The sequence below is a fragment of the Accipiter gentilis genome, unplaced genomic scaffold, assembly GCF_929443795.1.
Source record: "Accipiter gentilis unplaced genomic scaffold, bAccGen1.1, whole genome shotgun sequence".
Taxonomy (NCBI): domain Eukaryota; kingdom Metazoa; phylum Chordata; class Aves; order Accipitriformes; family Accipitridae; genus Astur; species Astur gentilis.
The window spans coordinates 4,217,699-4,237,373 of record NW_026061008.1 but is presented as its reverse complement, the minus strand read 5'-3'; the positions used below and the strand labels follow the sequence as shown (position 1 = coordinate 4,237,373).

General features: G+C 53.9%; 1 long non-coding RNA gene across 1 annotated transcript; it reads right to left on the bottom strand.

Annotated features, from left to right (window-relative positions):
* Window positions 1-4,431: 4,431 nt before the first annotated feature.
* LOC126037287 (uncharacterized) lies at window positions 4,432-19,092 on the bottom strand. The gene is made up of 3 exons (XR_007505588.1): window positions 19,059-19,092; window positions 9,113-9,522; window positions 4,432-4,472 (listed from the first exon to the last, which is right to left on the bottom strand). It is a non-coding gene; the product is annotated as an uncharacterized LOC126037287 (long non-coding RNA).
* Window positions 19,093-19,675: the final 583 nt, after the last annotated feature.

Below are 19,675 nucleotides of genomic sequence, written 5' to 3'. Positions count from 1 at the left end.
GCGGTCATACTTGGTAAGCACCCAAGGGTCACAACGACCACAGTGCAGGTACTCAGATGATCTTCTGAACGGCATCCTGCAAAATAACTCACAACAAATCGTTATTGACTGAGGTCTGGTTTCAACCACCGTGACGGCACCCAGCGCACACGTGAGTCTGGGTGCTCTGATGATTGTACTGCAGTATACCCTCTTCCCTGTGTCACCAAGCGCCTCCCACCTTCCCACTTTCCTGTTTCTGGGTCTTTCTTGTTGGGTCTCAACTAGTGCTGCTTGTAATCTGTTTGTCCAAGCTTCTTTCTAAATCAAAAAAAAATGGGAGTCAAAATCATACTGCAAAACTGTCGCGAATCCCAGGGAGTCAGTGAACCTGAAAAAACCACATCTAAAAGAGAGCCTGTCATGGGATGTCCTAAGCCGTATTCATCCACGGTCTTCTTCACTTGTTGCAAAAGCTTGCTATCTAACGGAGACCACTCCACCCCTACACCACCTGGACCAGCTCGGACTGGGCAAACTAAAGGGGGTCCTTCAAAGCGTATGCCGTCCATAACACATTCCTTTGCTACAATTTTCCAGTCTGGCAACGTGACCTTCGGTGAATCGGGAACTCCTTTCTGTTCCCCAGCTGCTTGTAGCAGCTGCCGCTGTTGCTTCACCTGCTCCTGTATCTCCTCTACTACTCGCTGCAACATCTGCAGCGGATCTGTAGCTGGGTCGGGCGCAGGTATTAAAGGCATAGGCGTTGCCTTTTCACTGGCTGCTGCCGACTGCGCCTTACAGCCGGAGATAGCCTTTTGTTTTACCGCTGCGTGCGGCGGACGACAGCGGTTTCCGCCCACCAGTTGCCACGCCTCCTCTAACCGTTGAGCCGACCCCTCGATTGAGTCCGGCCCACTCTCTTCCTCTTCCGCTACGCGCGTAAGAGGGGGTGTCCTGACTTTCCTTCCTCCTTTGGCCGTGCTCCGCCTCTCCCGACCTCCGGAGAGACATCCGGGGAGAAGGCGGATGTCGGCGCCATCTTAGGGTGAGCTTGTGGCGCGGTTCGCAAAACACGTCCCGGCACCCAATCCTCCGGATCATACAGGGGAACCGCTCCCTCCTCTACCTGCTCCTTTTCTGATCCCTTCATCACCGCCCTCTCCGCCTCCTCTAGTCTCTGCCTCTCCCTCTCCCGTCTCCTTTGCTCAGCCACGGGTTCCTCTGCCTCCTGAATTAACTGTCGCTCTTTCTCCCGCTCCTCCTCTCTCGCCCGTTCACGCTCCCGTTCAAACTCCTCCCAAGGGTATCCCGGTGGTTCGGCCGGTGCCAACGGCTGCACTGGGAGCACCAGAGGCGTCTGCTCCGCTACCTCCGTCAGCCCTTCTGTCCGCGCCTCCCCATCCGCCTGCACGCCCCGATCCGCCTGCGCGTGCATCAATCTCTTTGCTTCCTTCCATGTTAAGCCCTCCTCCCGCACTTTCCAGAAAATCGCCCTAATCCGCCCCCACGTCTTTAACTCCGGACCATGCTGCGTCGCCATAGCCCGTTCCGCTAAAGCCGCGGTGCATTTCGGCCAGCACTCAGGAGACAATATGTCCCCCGGGCGCTCTATCGCTTCCTCTTTCAGGAGCCGCTCTAGGCAAGCTTTCGCTTCTTTTTGTCCCATAGGGATTTTTACCTCTCTAGAGCATGAGTCCAACACCTTCAGGACTCCTTCCATGCCTGGCCAGGCCTTCGATTACGCCCCGCGTAATCCGCCGATGTCCAATCACGTCGGGGTCACCACTTGTAGACATTCGTCTGATCACCCCGTGGGACTCGGCACAGGGTCCACCATACCCTGGGCCACAGAGCACTGACACCAATATGAGGATGCTGCAAATGGCGTTTATTCAACTGCGTCACGCCCTTATATACTGTCTGTCGGTCATCCCGCCTCCCTTAACCCTTCTCTTTCCGTACATCGCGAGATCTTCCGAGCGCCAATCCCTACACTGGGGATCTCTGCTTTCCCAGCGACTCAGCATGTCACGGTGCTCGTTCTCGGCAGAAACTTTTTCTGAAAAGGCAAACGTCTGGCTCCTTCTCCCACAAGGAAGGTGCCAGCCCTGAAAGATCTTGCAGGTCTTCACTATCCCTCTGCAGCCTATCTTTAGCCGCAACAGCACTGGGGATCTCTGCTTTCCCAGAGACTCAGCATGTCACGGTGCTCGTTCTCGGCAGAAACTTTTTCTGAAAAGGCAAACGTCTGGCTCCTTCTCCCACAAGGAAGGTGCCAGCCCTAAAATATCTTGCTGGTCTTCACTATCCCTCTGCAGCCTATCTATAGCCGCAACAGCACTGGGGAGCTCTGCTTTCCCAGAGATTCAGCATCTTATGGTGCTCGCTTACGGCAGAGCGTTTTTCTGAAGAGGCAAACGTATGGCTCCATCTTCCACAAGGAAGGTGCCAGCCCTGAAAGCTCTTGCAGGTCTTCACTATCCCTCTGCAGCCTATCTTTAGCCGCAACAGCACTGGGGATCTCTGCTTTCCCAGAGACTCAGCATGTCACGGTGCTCGTTCTCGGCAGAAACTTTTTCTGAAAAGGCAAACGTCTGGCTCCTTCTCCCACAAGGAAGGTGCCAGCCCTGAAAGCTCTTGCAGGTCTTCACTATCCCTCTGCAGCCTATCTTTAGCCGCAACAGCACTGGGTGTAGACATTCGTCTGATCACCCCGTGGGACTCGGCACAGGGTCCACCATACCCTGGGCCACAGAGCACTGACACCAATATGAGGATGCTTCAAATGGCGTTTATTCAACTGCGTCACGCCCTTATATACTGTCTGTCGGTCATCCCGCCTCCCTTAACCCTTCTCTTTCCGTACATCGCGAGATCTTCCGAGCGCCAATCCCTACAAGTCCCCCCTCACTATGGCGGATGACCGACGGTACAAACTGGCGTTACAGCTATAAGCGATCCCACCACCTCATGGTAATTCGTGTACTGGTGGGTACCCGCACTCTGTATAAAGAGTTTCCGCACGCAAACAGTCAGTGCTGGTATCCCACAACAAACCATAATAACCACCACCAAAAGGATTCCAAATAGGGTCAACGTTTTTCAGTCAATCAAAGACAGGAGCCATTGCCAGGTCGACGAGAGGAGATTGTCAAGCCACTGTCACCTGCCTCCTGTAATTGATTGGCTTTGTCTAAAAGCATATCATAGTCCCCTGCTTATGGGGTACACACAGCGGTTGCTGTAAAGTGGATCTGCGGTGTTCAAAACATCGGTCACACCATTTTGATGTTCGGCTGGTGCGTCTCCAGAGTTGTTGTCCACAGCGGTCATACTTGGTAAGCACCCAAGGGTCACAACGACCACAGTGCAGGTACTCAGATGATCTTCTGAACGGCATCCTGCAAAATAACTCACAACAAATCGTTATTGACTGAGGTCTGGTTTCAACCACCGTGACGGCACCCAGCGCACACGTGAGTCTGGGTGCTCTGATGATTGTACTGCAGTATACCCTCTTCCCTGTGTCACCAAGCGCCTCCCACCTTCCCACTTTCCTGTTTCTGGGTCTTTCTTGTTGGGTCTCAACTAGTGCTGCTTGTAATCTGTTTGTCCAAGCTTCTTTCTAAATCAAAAAAAAATGGGAGTCAAAATCATACTGCAAAACTGTCGCGAATCCCAGGGAGTCAGTGAACCTGAAAAAACCACATCTAAAAGAGAGCCTGTCATGGGATGTCCTAAGCCGTATTCATCCACGGTCTTCTTCACTTGTTGCAAAAGCTTGCTATCTAACGGAGACCACTCCACCCCTACACCACCTGGACCAGCTCGGACTGGGCAAACTAAAGGGGGTCCTTCAAAGCGTATGCCGTCCATAACACATTCCTTTGCTACAATTTTCCAGTCTGGCAACGTGACCTTCGGTGAATCGGGAACTCCTTTCTGTTCCCCAGCTGCTTGTAGCAGCTGCCGCTGTTGCTTCACCTGCTCCTGTATCTCCTCTACTACTCGCTGCAACATCTGCAGCGGATCTGTAGCTGGGTCGGGCGCAGGTATTAAAGGCATAGGCGTTGCCTTTTCACTGGCTGCTGCCGACTGCGCCTTACAGCCGGAGATAGCCTTTTGTTTTACCGCTGCGTGCGGCGGACGACAGCGGTTTCCGCCCACCAGTTGCCACGCCTCCTCTAACCGTTGAGCCGACCCCTCGATTGAGTCCGGCCCACTCTCTTCCTCTTCCGCTACGCGCGTAAGAGGGGGTGTCCTGACTTTCCTTCCTCCTTTGGCCGTGCTCCGCCTCTCCCGACCTCCGGAGAGACATCCGGGGAGAAGGCGGATGTCGGCGCCATCTTAGGGTGAGCTTGTGGCGCGGTTCGCAAAACACGTCCCGGCACCCAATCCTCCGGATCATACAGGGGAACCGCTCCCTCCTCTACCTGCTCCTTTTCTGATCCCTTCATCACCGCCCTCTCCGCCTCCTCTAGTCTCTGCCTCTCCCTCTCCCGTCTCCTTTGCTCAGCCACGGGTTCCTCTGCCTCCTGAATTAACTGTCGCTCTTTCTCCCGCTCCTCCTCTCTCGCCCGTTCACGCTCCCGTTCAAACTCCTCCCAAGGGTATCCCGGTGGTTCGGCCGGTGCCAACGGCTGCACTGGGAGCACCAGAGGCGTCTGCTCCGCTACCTCCGTCAGCCCTTCTGTCCGCGCCTCCCCATCCGCCTGCACGCCCCGATCCGCCTGCGCGTGCATCAATCTCTTTGCTTCCTTCCATGTTAAGCCCTCCTCCCGCACTTTCCAGAAAATCGCCCTAATCCGCCCCCACGTCTTTAACTCCGGACCATGCTGCGTCGCCATAGCCCGTTCCGCTAAAGCCGCGGTGCATTTCGGCCAGCACTCAGGAGACAATATGTCCCCCGGGCGCTCTATCGCTTCCTCTTTCAGGAGCCGCTCTAGGCAAGCTTTCGCTTCTTTTTGTCCCATAGGGATTTTTACCTCTCTAGAGCATGAGTCCAACACCTTCAGGACTCCTTCCATGCCTGGCCAGGCCTTCGATTACGCCCCGCGTAATCCGCCGATGTCCAATCACGTCGGGGTCACCACTTGTAGACATTCGTCTGATCACCCCGTGGGACTCGGCACAGGGTCCACCATACCCTGGGCCACAGAGCACTGACACCAATATGAGGATGCTGCAAATGGCGTTTATTCAACTGCGTCACGCCCTTATATACTGTCTGTCGGTCATCCCGCCTCCCTTAACCCTTCTCTTTCCGTACATCGCGAGATCTTCCGAGCGCCAATCCCTACACTGGGGATCTCTGCTTTCCCAGCGACTCAGCATGTCACGGTGCTCGTTCTCGGCAGAAACTTTTTCTGAAAAGGCAAACGTCTGGCTCCTTCTCCCACAAGGAAGGTGCCAGCCCTGAAAGATCTTGCAGGTCTTCACTATCCCTCTGCAGCCTATCTTTAGCCGCAACAGCACTGGGGATCTCTGCTTTCCCAGAGACTCAGCATGTCACGGTGCTCGTTCTCGGCAGAAACTTTTTCTGAAAAGGCAAACGTCTGGCTCCTTCTCCCACAAGGAAGGTGCCAGCCCTGAAATATCTTGCTGGTCTTCACTATCCCTCTGCAGCCTATCTATAGCCGCAACAGCACTGGGGAGCTCTGCTTTCCCAGAGATTCAGCATCTTATGGTGCTCGCTTACGGCAGAGCGTTTTTCTGAAGAGGCAAACGTATGGCTCCATCTTCCACAAGGAAGGTGCCAGCCCTGAAAGCTCTTGCAGGTCTTCACTATCCCTCTGCAGCCTATCTTTAGCCGCAACAGCACTGGGGATCTCTGCTTTCCCAGAGACTCAGCATGTCACGGTGCTCGTTCTCGGCAGAAACTTTTTCTGAAAAGGCAAACGTCTGGCTCCTTCTCCCACAAGGAAGGTGCCAGCCCTTAAAGATCTTGCTGGTCTTCACTGTCCCCCTGCAGCCTATCCACAGGCACAACAGCACTGGGGATCTCTGCTTTTCCAGAGACTCAGCATGTCACGGTGCTCGTTCTCGGCAGAAACTTTTTCTGAAAAGACAAACTTACGGCTCCTTCTCCCACAAGGAAGGTGCCAGCCCTGAAAGCTCTTGCTGGTCTTCACTATCCCTCTGCAGCCTATCTTTAGCCGCAACAGCACTGGGGATCTCTGCTTTCCCAGAGACTCAGCATGTCACGGTGCTCGTTCTCGGCAGAAACTTTTTCTGAAAAGGCAAACGTCTGGCTCCTTCTCCCACAAGGAAGGTGCCAGCCCTTAAAGATCTTGCTGGTCTTCACCGTCCCCCTGCAGCGTATCCACAGGCACAACAGCACTGGGGATCTCTGCTTTCCCAGAGACTCAGCATGTCACGGTGCTCGTTCTCGGCAGAAACTTTTTCTGAAAAGACAAACTTACGGCTCCTTCTCCCACAAGGAAGGTGCCAGCCCTGAAAGCTCTTGCTGGTCTTCACTATCCCTCTGCAGCCTATCTTTAGCCGCAACAGAACTGGGGCTCTATGCTTTCCCAGAGACTCCGCATGTCACGGTGCTCGTTCTCGGCAGAAACTTTTTCTGAAAAGACAAACTTACGGCTCCTTCTCCCACAAGGAAGGTGCCAGCCCTGAAAGCTCTTGCTGGTCTTCACTATCCCTCTGCAGCCTATCTTTAGCCGCAACAGAACTGGGGCTCTATGCTTTCCCAGAGACTCCGCATGTCACGGTGCTCGTTCTCGGCAGAAACTTTTTCTGAAAAGACAAACTTACGGCTCCTTCTCCCACAAGGAAGGTGCCAGCCCTGAAAGCTCTTGCAGGTCTTCACTATCCCTCTGCAGCCTATCTTTAGCCGCAACAGCACTGGGGATCTCTGCTTTGCCAGAGACTCAGCATGTCACGGTGCTCGTTCTCGGCAGAAACTTTTTCTGAAAAGGCAAACGTCTGGCTCCTTCTCCCACAAGGAAGGTGCCAGCCCTTAAAGATCTTGCTGGTCTTCACCGTCCCCCTGCAGCATATCCACAGGCACAACATCACTGGGGATCTCTGCTTTCCCAGAGACTCAGCATGTCACGGTGCTCGTTCTCGGCAGAAACTTTTTCTGAAAAGGCAAACGTCTGGCTCCTTCTCCCACAAGGAAGGTGCCAGCCCTGAAAGATCTTGCTGGTCTTCACTATCCCTCTGCAGCCTATCTTTAGCCGCAACAGAACTGGGGATCTGTGCTTTCCCAGAGACTCCGCATGTTACGGTGCTCGTTCTCGGCAGAAACTTTTTCTGAAAAGGCAAACGTCTGGCTCCTTCTCCCACAAGGAAGGTGCCAGCCCTGAAAGCTCTTGCAGGTCTTCACTATCCCTCTGCAGCCTATCTTTAGCCGCAACAGCACTGGGGATCTCTGCTTTCCCAGAGACTCAGCATGTCACGGTGCTCGTTCTCGGCAGAAACTTTTTCTGAAAAGGCAAACGTCTGGCTCCTTCTCCCACAAGGAAGGTGCCAGCCCTGAAAGCTCTTGCAGGTCTTCACTATCCCTCTGCAGCCTATCTTTAGCCGTAACAGCACTGGGTGTAGATATTCGTCTGATCACCCCGTGGGACTCGGCACAGGGTCCACCATACCCTGGGCCACAGAGCACTGACACCAATATGAGGATGCTGCAAATGGCGTTTATTCAACTGCGTCACGCCCTTATATACTGTCTGTCGGTCATCCCGCCTCCCTTAACCCTTCTCTTTCCGTACATCGCGAGATCTTCCGAGCGCCAATCCCTACAAGTCCCCCCTCACTATGGCGGATGACCGACGGTACAAACTGGCGTTACAGCTATAAGCGATCCCACCACCTCATGGTAATTCGTGTACTGGTGGGTACCCGCACTCTGTATAAAGAGTTTCCGCACGCAAACAGTCAGTGCTGGTATCCCACAACAAACCATAATAACCACCACCAAAAGGATTCCAAATAGGGTCAACGTTTTTCAGTCAATCAAAGACAGGAGCCATTGCCAGGTCGACGAGAGGAGATTGTCAAGCCACTGTCACCTGCCTCCTGTAATTGATTGGCTTTGTCTAAAAGCATATCATAGTCCCCTGCTTATGGGGTACACACAGCGGTTGCTGTAAAGTGGATCTGCGGTGTTCAAAACATCGGTCACACCATTTTGATGTTCGGCTGGTGCGTCTCCAGAGTTGTTGTCCACAGCGGTCATACTTGGTAAGCACCCAAGGGTCACAACGACCACAGTGCAGGTACTCAGATGATCTTCTGAACGGCATCCTGCAAAATAACTCACAACAAATCGTTATTGACTGAGGTCTGGTTTCAACCACCGTGACGGCACCCAGCGCACACGTGAGTCTGGGTGCTCTGATGATTGTACTGCAGTATACCCTCTTCCCTGTGTCACCAAGCGCCTCCCACCTTCCCACTTTCCTGTTTCTGGGTCTTTCTTGTTGGGTCTCAACTAGTGCTGCTTGTAATCTGTTTGTCCAAGCTTCTTTCTAAATCAAAAAAAAATGGGAGTCAAAATCATACTGCAAAACTGTCGCGAATCCCAGGGAGTCAGTGAACCTGAAAAAACCACATCTAAAAGAGAGCCTGTCATGGGATGTCCTAAGCCGTATTCATCCACGGTCTTCTTCACTTGTTGCAAAAGCTTGCTATCTAACGGAGACCACTCCACCCCTACACCACCTGGACCAGCTCGGACTGGGCAAACTAAAGGGGGTCCTTCAAAGCGTATGCCGTCCATAACACATTCCTTTGCTACAATTTTCCAGTCTGGCAACGTGACCTTCGGTGAATCGGGAACTCCTTTCTGTTCCCCAGCTGCTTGTAGCAGCTGCCGCTGTTGCTTCACCTGCTCCTGTATCTCCTCTACTACTCGCTGCAACATCTGCAGCGGATCTGTAGCTGGGTCGGGCGCAGGTATTAAAGGCATAGGCGTTGCCTTTTCACTGGCTGCTGCCGACTGCGCCTTACAGCCGGAGATAGCCTTTTGTTTTACCGCTGCGTGCGGCGGACGACAGCGGTTTCCGCCCACCAGTTGCCACGCCTCCTCTAACCGTTGAGCCGACCCCTCGATTGAGTCCGGCCCACTCTCTTCCTCTTCCGCTACGCGCGTAAGAGGGGGTGTCCTGACTTTCCTTCCTCCTTTGGCCGTGCTCCGCCTCTCCCGACCTCCGGAGAGACATCCGGGGAGAAGGCGGATGTCGGCGCCATCTTAGGGTGAGCTTGTGGCGCGGTTCGCAAAACACGTCCCGGCACCCAATCCTCCGGATCATACAGGGGAACCGCTCCCTCCTCTACCTGCTCCTTTTCTGATCCCTTCATCACCGCCCTCTCCGCCTCCTCTAGTCTCTGCCTCTCCTTCTCCCGTCTCCTTTGCTCAGCCACGGGTTCCTCTGCCTCCTGAATTAACTGTCGCTCTTTCTCCCGCTCCTCCTCTCTCGCCCGTTCACGCTCCCGTTCAAACTCCTCCCAAGGGTATCCCGGTGGTTCGGCCGGTGCCGACGGCTGCACTGGGAGCACCAGAGGCGTCTGCTCCGCTACCTCTGTCAGCCCTTCTGTCCGCGCCTCCCCATCCGCCTGCACGCCCCGATCCGCCTGCGCGTGCATCAATCTCTTTGCTTCCTTCCATGTTAAGCCCTCCTCCCGCACTTTCCAGAAAATCGCCCTAATCCGCCCCCACGTCTTTAACTCCGGACCATGCTGCGTCGCCATAGCCCGTTCCGCTAAAGCCGCGGTGCATTTCGGCCAGCACTCAGGAGACAATATGTCCCCCGGGCGCTCTATCGCTTCCTCTTTCAGGAGCCGCTCTAGGCAAGCTTTCGCTTCTTTTTGTCCCATAGGGATTTTTACCTCTCTAGAGCATGAGTCCAACACCTTCAGGACTCCTTCCATGCCTGGCCAGGCCTTCGATTACGCCCCGCGTAATCCGCCGATGTCCAATCACGTCGGGGTCACCACTTGTAGACATTCGTCTGATCACCCCGTGGGACTCGGCACAGGGTCCACCATACCCTGGGCCACAGAGCACTGACACCAATATGAGGATGCTGCAAATGGCGTTTATTCAACTGCGTCACGCCCTTATATACTGTCTGTCGGTCATCCCGCCTCCCTTAACCCTTCTCTTTCCGTACATCGCGAGATCTTCCGAGCGCCAATCCCTACACTGGGGATCTCTGCTTTCCCAGCGACTCAGCATGTCACGGTGCTCGTTCTCGGCAGAAACTTTTTCTGAAAAGGCAAACGTCTGGCTCCTTCTCCCACAAGGAAGGTGCCAGCCCTGAAAGATCTTGCAGGTCTTCACTATCCCTCTGCAGCCTATCTTTAGCCGCAACAGCACTGGGGATCTCTGCTTTGCCAGAGACTCAGCATGTCACGGTGCTCGTTCTCGGCAGAAACTTTTTCTGAAAAGGCAAACGTCTGGCTCCTTCTCCCACAAGGAAGGTGCCAGCCCTGAAAGCACTTGCTGGTCTTCACCGTCCCCCTGCAGCCTATCCACAGGCACAACAGCACTGGGGATCTCTGCTTTCCCAGAGACTCAGCATCTCATGGTGCTCGCTCTCGGCAGAGCCTTTTTCTGAAAAGGCAAACTTACGGCTCCTTCTCCCACAAGGAAGGTGCCAGCCCTGAACTCTCTTGTAGGTCTTCACCATCCCCCTGTAGACTATCTATAGCCGCAACAGCACTGGGGAGCTCTGCTTTCCCAGAGATTCAGCATCTTATGGTGCTCGCTTACGGCAGAGCGTTTTTCTGAAGAGGCAAACGTATGGCTCCATCTTCCAGAAGGAAGGTGCCAGCCCTGAAAGCTCTTGCAGGTCTTCACTATCCCTCTGCAGCCTATCTTTAGCCGCAACAGCACTGGGGATCTCTGCTTTCCCAGAGACTCAGCATGTCACGGTGCTCGTTCTCGGCAGAAACTTTTTCTGAAAAGGCAAACGTCTGGCTCCTTCTCCCACAAGGAAGGTGCCAGCCCTGAAAGCTCTTGCAGGTCTTCACTATCCCTCTGCAGCCTATCTTTAGCCGCAACAGCACTGGGGATCTCTGCTTTCCCAGAGACTCAGCATGTCACGGTGCTCGTTCTCGGCAGAAACTTTTTCTGAAAAGACAAACTTACGGCTCCTTCTCCCACAAGGAAGGTGCCAGCCCTGAAAGCTCTTGCTGGTCTTCACTATCCCTCTGCAGCCTATCTTTAGCCGCAACAGCACTGGGGATCTGTGCTTTCCCAGAGACTCCGCATGTCACGGTGCTCGTTCTCGGCAGAAACTTTTTCTGAAAAGGCAAACGTCTGGCTCCTTCTCCCACAAGGAAGCTGCCAGCCCTGAAAGCTATTGCAGGTCATCACTATCCCTCTGCAGCCTATCTTTAGCCGCAACAGCACTGGGGATCTCTGCTTTCCCAGAGACTCAGCATGTCACGGTGCTCGTTCTCGGCAGAAATTTTTTCTGAAAAGGCAAATGTCTGGCTCCTTCTCCCACAAGGAAGGTGCCAGCCCTGAAAGCTCTTGCAGGTCTTCACTATCCCTCTGCAGCCTATCTTTAGCCGCAACAGCACTGGGGATCTCTGCTTTCCCAGAGACTCAGCATGTCACGGTGCTCGTTCTGAGCAGAAACTTTTTCTGAAAAGGCAAACGTCTGGCTCCTTCTCCCACAAGGAAGGTCCCAGCCCTTAAAGATCTTGCTGGTCTTCACTGTCCCTCTGCAGCCTATCTTTAGCCGCAACAGCACTGGGGATCTCTGCTTTCCTAGAGACTCAGCATGTCACGGTGCTCGTTCTCGGCAAAAACTTTTTCTGAAAAGACAAACTTACGGCTCCTTCTCCCACAAGGAAGGTGCCAGCCCTGAAAGCTCTTGCTGGTCTTCACTATCCCTCTGCAGCCTATCTTTAGCCGCAACAGAACTGGGGATCTGTGCTTTCCCAGAGACTCCGCATGTCACGGTGCTCGTTCTCGGCAGAAACTTTTTCTGAAAAGGCAAACGTCTGGCTCCTTCTCCCACAAGGAAGGTGCCAGCCCTGAAAGCTCTTGCAGGTCTTCACTATCCCTCTGCAGCCTATCTTTAGCCGCAACAGCACTGGGGATCTCTGCTTTCCCAGAGACTCAGCATGTCACGGTGCTCGTTCTCGGCAGAAACTTTTTCTGAAAAGGCAAACGTCTGGCTCCTTCTCCCACAAGGAAGGTGCCAGCCCTTAAAGATCTTGCTGGTCTTCACCGTCCCCCTGCAGCATATCCACAGGCACAACATCACTGGGGATCTCTGCTTTCCCAGAGACTCAGCATGTCACGGTGCTCGTTCTCGGCAGAAACTTTTTCTGAAAAGGCAAACGTCTGGCTCCTTCTCCCACAAGGAAGGTGCCAGCCCTGAAAGATCTTGCTGGTCTTCACTATCCCTCTGCAGCCTATCTATAGCCGCAACAGCACTGGGGATCTCTGCTTTCCCAGAGACTCAGCATGTCACGGTGCTCGTTCTCAGCAGAAACTTTTTCTGAAAAGGCAAACGTCTGGCTCCTTCTCCCACAAGGAAGCTGCCAGCCCTGAAAGCTCTTGCAGGTCTTCACTATCCCTCTGCAGCCTATCCACAGGCACAACAGCACTGGGGATCTCTGCTTTCCCAGAGACTCAGCATCTCATGGTGCTCGCTCTCGGCAGAGCCTTTTTCTGAAAAGGCAAACTTACGGCTCCTTCTCCCACAAGGAAGGTGCCAGCCCTGAACTCTCTTGTAGGTCTTCACCATCCCCCTGTAGACTATCTATAGCCGCAACAGCACTGGGGAGCTCTGCTTTCCCAGAGATTCAGCATCTTATGGTGCTCGCTTACGGCAGAGCGTTTTTCTGAAGAGGCAAACGTATGGCTCCATCTTCCAGAAGGAAGGTGCCAGCCCTGAAAGCTCTTGCAGGTCTTCACTATCCCTCTGCAGCCTATCTTTAGCCGCAACAGCACTGGGGATCTCTGCTTTCCCAGAGACTCAGCATGTCACGGTGCTCGTTCTCGGCAGAAACTTTTTCTGAAAAGGCAAATGTCTGGCTCCTTCTCCCACAAGGAAGGTGCCAGCCCTGAAAGCTCTTGCAGGTCTTCACTATCCCTCTGCAGCCTATCTTTAGCCGCAACAGCACTGGGGATCTCTGCTTTCCCAGAGACTCAGCATGTCACGGTGCTCGTTCTCAGCAGAAACTTTTTCTGAAAAGGCAAACGTCTGGCTCCTTCTCCCACAAGGAAGGTGCCAGCCCTTAAAGATCTTGCTGGTCTTCACTGTCCCCCTGCAGCATATCCACAGGCACAACAGCACTGGGGATCTCTGCTTTCCTAGAGACTCAGCATGTCACGATGCTCGTTCTCGGCAGAAACTTTTTCTGAAAAGGCAAACTTACGGCTCCTTCTCCCACAAGGAAGGTGCCAGCCCTGAAAGCACTTGCTGGTCTTCACCGTCTCCCTGCAGTCTATCCACAGGCACAACAGCACTGGGGATCTCTGCTTTCCCAGAGACTCAGCATCTCACAGTGCTCGTTCTCGGCAGAGCCTTTTTATGAAAAGGCAAACGTCTGGCTTCTTCTCACACAAGGAAGGTGCCAGTCCTGAAAGATCTTGCTGTTCTTCACCGTCCCCCTGCAGCCTATCCACAGTCACAACAGCACTGGGGATCTCTGCTTTCCCAGAGACTCAGCATGTCACGGTGTTCGTTCTCGGCAGAAACTTTTTCTGAAAAGGCAAACGTCTGGCTCCTTCTCCCACAAGGAAGGTGCCAGCCCTGAAAGATCTTGATGGTCTTCACAGTCCCCCTGCAGCCTATCTTTAGCCGCAACAGCACTGGGGATCTCTGCTTTCCCAGAGACTCAGCATGTCACGGTGCTCGTTCTCGGCAGAAACCTTTTCTGAAAAGGCAAACGTCTGGCTCCTTCTCCCACAAGGAAGGTGCCAGCCCTGAAAGTTCTTGCTGGTCTTCACTATCCCTCTGCAGCCTATCTTTAGCCGCAACAGCACTGGGGATCTCTGCTTTCCCAGAGACTCAGCATGTCACGGTGCTCGTTCTCGGCAGAAACTTTTTTCTGAAAAGGCAAACATACGGCTCCTTCTCTCACAAGGAAGGTGCCAACCCTGAAATCTCTTGTAGGTCTTCACCATCCCCCTGTACCCTATCTTTAGCCACAACAGCACTGGGGATCTCTGCTTTCCCAGAGACTCAGCATCTCAAGGTGCTCGTTCTCGGCAGAAACTTTTTCTGAAAAGGCAAACGTCTGGCTCCTTCTCCCACAAGGAAGGTGCCAGCCCTGAAAGTTCTTGCTGGTCTTCACTATCCCTCTGCAGCCTATCTTTAGCCGCAACAGCACTGGGGATCTCTGCGTTCCCAGAGACTCAGCATGTCACGGTGCTCGTTCTCGGCAGAAACTTTTTCTGAAAAGGCAAACGTCTGGCTCCTTCTCCCACAAGGAAGGTGTCAGCCCTGAAAGTTCTTGCTGGTCTTCACTATCCCTCTGCAGCCTATCTTTAGCCGCAACAGCACTGGGGATCTCTGCTTTCCCAGAGACTCAGCATGTCACGGTGCTCGTTCTCGGCAGAAACTTTTTCTGAAAAGGCAAACGTCTGGCTCCTTCTCCCACAAGGAAGGTGCCAGCCCTGAAAGTTCTTGCTGGTCTTCACTATCCCTCTGCAGCCTATCTTTAGCCGCAACAGCACTGGGGATCTCTGCTTTCCCAGACACTCAGCATGTCACGGTGCTCGTTCTCGGCAGAAACTTTTTCTGAAAAGACAAACGTCTGGCTCCTTCTCCCACAAGGAAGGTGCCAGCCCTGAAAGATCTTGCTGGTCTTCACCGTCCCCCTGCAGCCTATCCACAGGCACAACAGCACTGGGGATCTCTGCTTTCCCAGAGACTCAGCATCTAATGGTGCTCGCTTACGGCAGAACCTTTTTCTGAAGAGGCAAACGTCTGGCTCAATCTTCCACAAGAAAGGTGCCAGCCCTGAAAGCTCTTGCAGGTCTTCACTATCCCTCTGCAGCCTATGTTTAGCCTCAACAGCACTGGGGATCTCTGCTTTCCCAGAGACTCAGCATGTCACGGTGCTCGTTCTCGGCAGAAACTTTTTCTGAAAAGGCAAACGTCTGGCTCCTTCTCCCACAAGGAAGCTGCCAGCCCTGAAAGCACTTGCTGGTATTAACCGTCCCGCTGCAGCCTATCCACAGGCACAACAGCACTGGGGATCTCTGCTTTCCCAGAGACTCAGCATGTCACGGTGCTCGTTCTCGGCAGAAACTTTTTCTGAAAAGGCAAACTTACGGCTCCTTCTCCCACAAGGAAGGTGCCAGCCCTGAAAGATCTTGCTGGTCTTCACCGTCCCCCTGCAGCCTATCCACAGGCACAACAGCACTGGGGATCTCTGCTTTCCCAGAGACTCAGCATCTCATGGTGCTCGCTCTCGGCAGAGCCTTTTTCTGAAAAGGCAAACTTACGGCTCCTTCTCCCACAAGGAAGGTGCCAGCCCTGAAATCTCTTGTAGGTCTTCACCATCCCCCTGTAGACTATCTTTAACCACAACAGCACTGGGGATCTCTGCTTTCCCAGAGACTCAGCATGTCATGGTGCTCGTTGTCGGCAGAAACTTTTTCTGAAAAGGCAAACATCCGGCTCCTTCTCCCACAAGGAAGGTGACAGCCCTGAAAGATCTTGCTGGTCTTCACCGTCCCCCTGCAGCCTATCCACAGGCACAACGGCACTGGGGATCTCTGCTTTCCCAGAGACTCAGCATCTAATGGTGCTCGCTCTCGACAGAGCGTTTTTCTGAAAAGGCAAACGTCTGGCTCCTTCTCCCACAAGGCAGGTGCCAGCCCTGAAAGATCTTGCTGGTCTTCACAGTCCCCCTGCAGCCTATCTTTAGCCGCAACAGCACTGGGGATCTCTGCTTTCCCAGAGACTCAGCATGTCACGGTGCTCGTTCTCGGCAGAAACTTTTTCTGAAAAGGCAAACGTCTGGCTCCTTCTCCCACAAGGAAGGTGCCAGCCCTGAAAGATCTTGCTGGTCTTCACCATCCCCCTGCAGCCTATCCACAGGCACAACAGCACTGGGGATCTCTGCTTTCCCAGCGACTCAGCATGTCACGGTGCTCGTTCTCGGCAGAAACTTTTTCTGAAAAGGCAAACGTCTGGCTCAATCTTCCACAAGTAAGGTGCCAGCCCTGAAAGCTCTTGCAGGTCTTCACTATCCCTCTGCAGCCTATCTTTAGCCGCAACAGCACTGGGGATCTCTGCTTTCCCAGAGACTCAGCATGTCACGGTGCTCGTTCTCGGCAGAAACTTTTTCTGAAAAGGCAAACGTCTGGCTCCTTCTCCCACAAGGAAGGTGCCAGCCCTGAAAGATCTTACTGGTCTTCACCGTCCCCCTGCAGCCTATCCACAGGCACAACAGCACTGGCGATCTCTGCTTTCCCAGAGACTCAGCATCTCAAGGTGCTAGCTCTCGGAAGAAACTTTTTCTGAAAAGGCAAACGTCTGGCTCCTTCTCCCACAAGGAAGGTGCCAGCCCTGAAAGATCTTGCAGGTCTTCACTATCCCTCTGCAGCCTATCTTTAGCCGCAACAGCACTGGGGATCTCTGCTTTCCCAGAGACTCAGCATGTCACGGTGCTCGTTCTCGGCAGAAACTTTTTCTGAAAAGGCAAACGTCTGGCTCCTTCTCCCATAAGGCAGGTGCCAGCCCTTAAAGATCTTGCTGGTCTTCACCGTCCCCCTGCAGCCTATCCACAGGCACAACAGCACTGGGGATCTCTGCTTTCCCAGAGACTCAGCATGTCACGGTGCTCGTTCTCGGCAGAAACTTTTTCTGAAAAGGCAAACGTCTGGCTCCTTCTCCCACAAGGAAGGTGCCAGCCCTGAAAGCTCTTGCAGGTCTTCACTATCCCTCTGCAGCCTATCTTTAGCCGCAACAGCACTGGGGATCTCTGCTTTCCCAGAGACTCAGCATGTCACGGTGCTCGTTCTCGGCAGAAACTTTTTCTGAAAAGGCAAACGTCTGGCTCCTTCTCCCACAAGGAAGGTGCCAGCCCTGAAAGCTCTTGCAGGTCTTCACTATCCCTCTGCAGCCTATCTTTAGCCGCAACAGCACTGGGTGTAGACATTCGTGTGATCACCCCGTGGGACTCGGCACAGGGTCCACCATACCCTGGGCCACAGAGCACTGACACCAATATGAGGATGCTGCAAATGGCGTTTATTCAACTGCGTCACGCCCTTATATACTGTCTGTCGGTCATCCCGCCTCCCTTAACCCTTCTCTTTCCGTACATCGCGAGATCTTCCGAGCGCCAATCCCTACAAGTCCCCCCTCACTATGGCGGATGACCGACGGTACAAACTGGCGTTACAGCTATAAGCGATCCCACCACCTCATGGTAATTCGTGTACTGGTGGGTACCCGCACTCTGTATAAAGAGTTTCCGCACGCAAACAGTCAGTGCTGGTATCCCACAACAAACCATAATAACCACCACCAAAAGGATTCCAAATAGGGTCAACGTTTTTCAGTCAATCAAAGACAGGAGCCATTGCCAGGTCGACGAGAGGAGATTGTCAAGCCACTGTCACCTGCCTCCTGTAATTGATTGGCTTTGTCTAAAAGCATATCATAGTCCCCTGCTTATGGGGTACACACAGCGGTTGCTGTAAAGTGGATCTGCGGTGTTCAAAACATCGGTCACACCATTTTGATGTTCGGCTGGTGCGTCTCCAGAGTTGTTGTCCACAGCGGTCATACTTGGTAAGCACCCAAGGGTCACAACGACCACAGTGCAGGTACTCAGATGATCTTCTGAACGGCATCCTGCAAAATAACTCACAACAAATCGTTATTGACTGAGGTCTGGTTTCAACCACCGTGACGGCACCCAGCGCACACGTGAGTCTGGGTGCTCTGATGATTGTACTGCAGTATACCCTCTTCCCTGTGTCACCAAGCGCCTCCCACCTTCCCACTTTCCTGTTTCTGGGTCTTTCTTGTTGGGTCTCAACTAGTGCTGCTTGTAATCTGTTTGTCCAAGCTTCTTTCTAAATCAAAAAAAAATGGGAGTCAAAATCATACTGCAAAACTGTCGCGAATCCCAGGGAGTCAGTGAACCTGAAAAAACCACATCTAAAAGAGAGCCTGTCATGGGATGTCCTAAGCCGTATTCATCCACGGTCTTCTTCACTTGTTGCAAAAGCTTGCTATCTAACGGAGACCACTCCACCCCTACACCACCTGGACCAGCTCGGACTGGGCAAACTAAAGGGGGTCCTTCAAAGCGTATGCCGTCCATAACACATTCCTTTGCTACAATTTTCCAGTCTGGCAACGTGACCTTCGGTGAATCGGGAACTCCTTTCTGTTCCCCAGCTGCTTGTAGCAGCTGCCGCTGTTGCTTCACCTGCTCCTGTATCTCCTCTACTACTCGCTGCAACATCTGCAGCGGATCTGTAGCTGGGTCGGGCGCAGGTATTAAAGGCATAGGCGTTGCCTTTTCACTGGCTGCTGCCGACTGCGCCTTACAGCCGGAGATAGCCTTTTGTTTTACCGCTGCGTGCGGCGGACGACAGCGGTTTCCGCCCACCAGTTGCCACGCCTCCTCTAACCGTTGAGCCGACCCCTCGATTGAGTCCGGCCCACTCTCTTCCTCTTCCGCTACGCGCGTAAGAGGGGGTGTCCTGACTTTCCTTCCTCCTTTGGCCGTGCTCCGCCTCTCCCGACCTCCGGAGAGACATCCGGGGAGAAGGCGGATGTCGGCGCCATCTTAGGGTGAGCTTGTGGCGCGGTTCGCAAAACACGTCCCGGCACCCAATCCTCCGGATCATACAGGGGAACCGCTCCCTCCTCTACCTGCTCCTTTTCTGATCCCTTCATCACCGCCCTCTCCGCCTCCTCTAGTCTCTGCCTCTCCCTCTCCCGTCTCCTTTGCTCAGCCACGGGTTCCTCTGCCTCCTGAATTAACTGTCGCTCTTTCTCCCGCTCCTCCTCTCTCGCCCGTTCACGCTCCCGTTCAAACTCCTCCCAAGGGTATCCCGGTGGTTCGGCCGGTGCCAACGGCTGCACTGGGAGCACCAGAGGCGTCTGCTCCGCTACCTCCGTCAGCCCTTCTGTCCGCGCCTCCCCATCCGCCTGCACGCCCCGATCCGCCTGCGCGTGCATCAATCTCTTTGCTTCCTTCCATGTTAAGCCCTCCTCCCGCACTTTCCAGAAAATCGCCCTAATCCGCCCCCACGTCTTTAACTCCGGACCATGCTGCGTCGCCATAGCCCGTTCCGCTAAAGCCGCGGTGCATTTCGGCCAGCACTCAGGAGACAATATGTCCCCCGGGCGCTCTATCGCTTCCTCTTTCAGGAGCCGCTCTAGGCAAGCTTTCGCTTCTTTTTGTCCCATAGGGATTTTTACCTCTCTAGAGCATGAGTCCAACACCTTCAGGACTCCTTCCATGCCTGGCCAGGCCTTCGATTACGCCCCGCGTAATCCGCCGATGTCCAATCACGTCGGGGTCACCACTTGTAGACATTCGTCTGATCACCCCGTGGGACTCGGCACAGGGTCCACCATACCCTGGGCCACAGAGCACTGACACCAATATGAGGATGCTGCAAATGGCGTTTATTCAACTGCGTCACGCCCTTATATACTGTCTGTCGGTCATCCCGCCTCCCTTAACCCTTCTCTTTCCGTACATCGCGAGATCTTCAGAGCGCCAA